Source organism: Rhinopithecus bieti, unplaced genomic scaffold (genome assembly GCF_001698545.2).
Source record: "Rhinopithecus bieti isolate Rb0 unplaced genomic scaffold, ASM169854v2 scaffold_2077, whole genome shotgun sequence".
In the NCBI taxonomy this organism is placed as follows: Eukaryota; Metazoa; Chordata; class Mammalia; order Primates; family Cercopithecidae; genus Rhinopithecus; species Rhinopithecus bieti.
The window spans coordinates 4,972,117-4,978,082 of record NW_016803882.1 but is presented as its reverse complement, the minus strand read 5'-3'; the positions used below and the strand labels follow the sequence as shown (position 1 = coordinate 4,978,082).

General features: G+C 35.9%; 1 long non-coding RNA gene across 1 annotated transcript in view; it reads right to left on the bottom strand.

Moving 5' to 3' along the window:
• Nucleotides 1-5,966, bottom strand: part of LOC108518541 (uncharacterized) — a 35,258-nt gene that overhangs the window by 28,962 nt on the left and 330 nt on the right. The gene's annotated exons all lie outside the window — the stretch shown is intronic.

The following is a 5,966-nucleotide window of genomic DNA, read 5'->3' as shown; positions in this document are numbered from 1 at the left end:
AAAAAAAAAAAAAAAAAATGTATTACACCCTGAGAGTTCTAGATTCACTATACCTGTTACATTTATAAAAACCCTAGAGCGTATCTTTAAAGCCTCCAGAAGATTAGAATCCAGAATATTAGAGTTTCAGTTTAGCCTATTTAACAGTCATCATTTATTCTAGAACCATTTGTAAAGTGTCCCTACTTTGGGCTGAGCACTGGATTAGAAGCTGTCTCCTACATTACGTCCATTATCCTCACAGCAATACTCACTCTCCAGTAATATAAGAGGCCAAGGCCCGTTCACATTCTCAGTATCACTTAATCCCCCCAAACACATTGCAATATGGTCAGGACAGGATTATTATCTCCATTGTACTCCAAGGAAAATAAAGCTAGAGGCATTAGACAGCTTACCAAAGACAACAGCACTAGTGAGCTATGCAGCTACCCTTCCTCATCACAGAACCTGACTGTCTCCTGAGCTCTGTTCAATACAGCTATCACGCTCAACTTTTTCATCTGGCACTTCACATGCTTTTCTCAGAGATTCTGTGTAATATATGTTTATAGCTGACTGCATTTGTTTTACTCTATCTTGATAAATCTTCATATGTAAATTTCAATCATTTTTCTATTTGTGGCCTTGGTGGTTAACATTAGGGCATAACTTTGGGCCTTCATCTACAAGGTAATGTGATTTAAAAAAAAAAAGTTTGGAGACTATTTTTTCTTTGTTTGCAGCAATGTTTTCTCACATTTTTTTTCTAACCCAAATTTAAAAATTATTTCAAAGGGCCCCTTTACAAGAAAGTAGGCATCTAACACAATGCAAATTTTTAGAAAGTAATCATTTTAATTCTAGGATCTGTCAGTCACTGTTGAACTAGTAAACTCTTCATCTCTGCATTGCCAGTATATTACCTGAAATAGGTGTAGCGTATTAATCTGCTTGGGCTGCCACCACAGAACGCCACAGAAGAGTGGCTTAAACAACAGAAATTTATTTTCTCACAATTCTAGAGGCTGGAAGTCCAAGAACTTGAAAGTCATCACTCCCATCCTCACAACAAGGAAAATTCTGAACAAACTGAAAATCGAAAACCTTATTAGATCTATCAGAGAATTAAGGCCACAGGAAAAACTGCTGTCACCAAAACTGAAGATAGAGAGGCAGATACAGAGATTCACAACTTAACAGATCAGAAGCCCAGGAGGAGAAGTGCACAGCAAAAGCCATATTGGTGGGAAGATTTTAAATTATAATTGACAAATTACTACAGGATCAGTATGGAATAGCTGGAGAATTAAAAACTTGGAGGGGGCCCAGTTTTAGGGGTCCCCAACACTTTTGTGAATTTTACCTCTAGCAGCTCTATCATTTATTCAGTGAGTATAGCTTATAGGTAAGTGAAATGAATGACAGAAATGTTATAAGTGACAGAAGGAAGAAATTAGGGATACTGTATTATAAGGTACTTGTACTATCTGTGAGGCATGTGAAAGAAAAATAGAATCTTGGGGCCACAAACTCACATGCCAAAGGGAAAGTTAACCATGAGAACTGAGCCACCAACACTATTTCCCTTTTGTTTTCAAACAGGTAGTTTTCACAGTCCCGTGTCACAGCCTCATTTCCTCTACTCCCTCTTTTCATATGCTTACTTTCTCTTATATAAAATGTAGATTTACTAAGTGCAAGAAAACGCATAATTGACACGCTTCTTTTTTCTCATATAAAATGTAGATTCACTGAAGCTCATCAGAGCCTCACTATAATGTAACTATCTGCCTCACAGCCTATACTCCCCTCCCTTTTCTCTCTCTTCTGCTTGCTCTTTTCCCTTTTTGAACAAAAGTTTTGTGAAGAAAAGTTCACAAAACCCTCTTTAGAAAAAAACATAGATCACAGACAGATGCTCTTGTGATTTGAGTTTTTTCCTGGGCTTCCTCAACTTTGGTTAAATAAACCTCTAATTGATTGAGATACCTGCCTCAGTCAACTTTTTTTTTTTTTTTTTTTTGAGACAAGTCTCCCTCTGTCGCCCAGGCTGGATTCCAGGGGCGTGCTCTCGACTCACTGCAACCTCCGCCTCCCGGGTTCAAGCAATTCTCTGCCTCAGCTTCCCGAGTAGCTGGGATTACAGGCACCTGCCACCATGCCTGGCTAATTTTTTTGTATTTTTAGTAGACACGGGGTTTCACCATCTTGGCCAGGCTGGTCTTGAACTCCTGATCTCATGATCCACCGCCTCAGCCTCCCAAAGTGCTGAGATTACAGGCATGAGCCACTGCGCCCAGCCCTCAATCACTTTTTGGTTTACAGGGAATATAGTGTTATTTGAAAGTGGGTTTTGATTGGTCATTAATGTATATTGCAAACTCTACGGTAACCACTAAAAAATATTTTTTTAAAAAGGAATTATAATATGTTAAGAAAGGAAATAAATGAAATCATGTAAAATGCTTAAAATCAAAGAAGGAAGAATATGAGTAGAATAAAATGATAACAAATAGAAAATACATACAAATATGGTAGACATTATTTCAACTAGATCAATAACCACTTTAAATTCAAATGTTCAAATATACCAATTAAATGACGGAGATTGTCAAGAGTAGATTTTTTTAAAAAAAACACTCAACTACATGTTGTCTAAAGGAAACTCATTTTAAAGATCCAGACAGATTAAAAGTAGAGATGAAAAAAGATATATCATGCTAACCCAGACCAAATAAAGCTGAATGACATATATTAATTTTGGACAAAGCAAAGTAAGTATGATAAAGGTTCCTATTAGATTATGTTACAGACTTTCATAGAGAGAATATTTAGAATCCTAATCTTGCAAAAGAAAATTATTGTGGGTTTTGTATAAAGATTTTTCTCCTAACCCTACTTTGTCCTAATAGAATTTTTTTTTTGTCTGCTTATTTTAAACCACTTTTTAGATTTCAAGTTCCAATATAGAAGTCCTGGAGGATATATACTGATTCCCCAGGATATGGCATGCTTCAGTTTTTAAACTAGTCAGGTTTATGACTTCAGGAAATTTTCCAAAGCACTCCAATCCTTGTCCTACCTAGTAAGTAGCTAATACAGGATCAACAAGAAGGAATGGGGATCATACTGCCAGCAGGGAGTAGCCATCACATGGCTAGAGTTCCATTCCCCAGAATCTGAAGTTGGCTCTAAGCTTTTAATCTGGGTACCTCAGTTAGTCACATTCAGCTGATGGACAGAAAGTATCAACTGGTTACAGATAAGTCAAATCAAGGATGGATCCAGGTTTTGTAGGGCCTAAAAGCTTTTACAATCTTGAAGGCCCTCTCTAAGAAAAATAACACGAAATTTCAAATATAAAACTAGGGTACAAAATAAATCAGAAAAGGATCATAAATACAAATTTTAAAAGCTGGCAGATGCCACAAACATGACAAATATTCAGAAGATAGCATAACATTTTCACTAATTAACTTTGTGACAAATATCTACAATATTTTCTTCACATTTTTGACTGCTCATACTTAGATCACCTCTTCAAATAGAGTCAAGCATCTCATAACATTTAAATCAAACAGGGACCATGTATATGATGGTGATCCCATAAGATTATAACATCATTTTCACTGTATCTTTTCTAGGCTTAGATATGTTTAGATACACAAATACCATTTTGTTACAATTGCCTACAGTATTCAATACAACAATATGATGTACAGATTTACAGCCTAGGAGCAACAGGTTACACCATATAGCCTAGGTGTATAGTAGCTATATCATCTACGTTTGTGGAAGCATACTCTATGATGTCCTCACAACAAAGAAATTGCCCAATGACACATTTCTGAGAATGCATCACTGTTGTTAAGCAATGCATGATTATAATAATTTTATAAAAATAATTTTCTATTAAGAAGATTTTAAATATCTCATTCAGCTTTAGTTGTTTATGTTTTCCTTTTATTATCAATAGTTTAGAAAAGGTTCAGCATCACAACTCAATATTGGTAGACGTCACATATATATTTAGGATTGCCAAAGATAGAAAAACCTTCACATTCTTGTGTGTGTGTGTGTGTGTATTTTAATTTTATTTCAATAGTTTTTGATGTACAGGTAGTTTTTGGTTACATGGATAATTTCTTTAGTAGTGATTTCTGAGATTTTTAGTGCACCCGTCACCTGAGCAGTATACACTGTACCCAAAATACAGTCTTTTATCCCTTACCCCACATCTTCCCCAAGTTCCCAAAGTCTACAGTATCATTTTATGCCTTTAAAATACCCAAGTTACATATTTTTTCTCATGTTTTTATTTTCCTACGTAAAATCCCTCCAAACTCTTTCCTGTGGAATCTTAAAATCCCCCCTACTCTTTTTCACACTCTACTTTAGTAGAGCAGAGCAATGAGTTTTGTTTTTTTAAAATGCAGACTGTTGATTTCCAACTAAGGATGGGGGGAAAGTGAAAACAATGGAAATAAAAGGTCAAAGAATCCCTCAGGTGAGTCACACAAAGCTATTTATATATTTTTTCAAATTCATGTCTAAGAACTGGCTGAAAAGTGACAATTCAGAATGATTGAGTGAGAAGGAATGAAAAAAATCACAATTCTGTGACATGACTCAGGCTCCACACTCCGCCGGTCAATGATTTACAGAATTAGATAGCAACCCAGAGAGGGAGAAATTAGCCAAGGCTGGCACTCAAAAAGGCAAGACTGCACTGCAAAAGAAAACAGGACAGATAAGACCAATGAAGTAGGAGAATTTCCAGGGATAGTTACAGATCACGACTCCACACTTGGTCACTGCACAGATCCTAGATGAACCACAGGAAGGAAGGGGACAGAAAAAGGCCCAGTTGGAACCCTCTAAGGTGTGAATCAACAGGGAGAAACTCCAGGCACAAGAGTCAAGGCCCTAACTCTCATCTGAAAATGATGCTTTTGTGGAAAAAGAGGCAGCAAAGCAAGAAAACAATCTCCTCTCACGAATGACTACATTAGCATGCTGACACAAGAACAAATACCCTTGCCACAAAAAAAATAAACTACAGTGGTGCCTCAGTTCCACAGGGATTGGTTCCAGGAACCCCCTTAGACACCAATATCTGCAGATGCTGAAGTCCCTGTTATAAAGTGGCATAGTATTTGCATGTAACCTATGCACATCCTCCTATAAATCATCTCTAGATTATTAGTAATACCTAATACAATAGAAATACTACATAAATAGTTGTTATGCTGTATTTTTATTTATATTATTTTTGTTTTATCTTTTTTTACTGTATTTTTTATATCATTTTTGTTTTATCGTTTCCTACCCTCCCACCCCAGAATACTTTTTATTCTTTGTTGGTTGAATCCGCTCATGCAGAACCCATGGATACAGAGGCCAAGTGTAACTAAAATCCAACCAAAAATGCCCACCATTTCAGTGTTTTTTTTTTTAAAGATTGAAAGATAAATTCACCTTCCCCAACCTCTGTTTTAAAAAAATACTTTATACCCTTAAGGAGCTCTGAACTTATATATACACCAGAGATTCCCCATAGATACACAATCTATAATTTACATAGTTTACGAGATAAAAGATATTTAATAGTTAAAAAGGCAAGAAAAGAAAGGCAAGATTTAAATGTAGTGGTAACAAATGTCTTTTTGTGGTAATAAATGGTTCTTTCTTCCCCCCAAGCTTTGTGGAAGTGTGGAGATTCACATTCAAAATGAAGAATTGAAGAATTGTTTTGTGAAATAATTTGCAGAGGCTCAATCAAGAGAAATGAAATTACTCAAAGAGCAATTTCAACATAGTGAAAGCCTGCTAGGGAGGTAGATTCAGGTTTCTTAGTCATCAAATGCCACACTGACCCAGATTCAGGGCAGAGTGAGCACCAAGAATTTTGAAAGCTGATCGAATGGATAGTCTATTTTAATTTTTTTAAGCTGCCATTTCTCCAAAAAAAAAAAAAAAAAAAA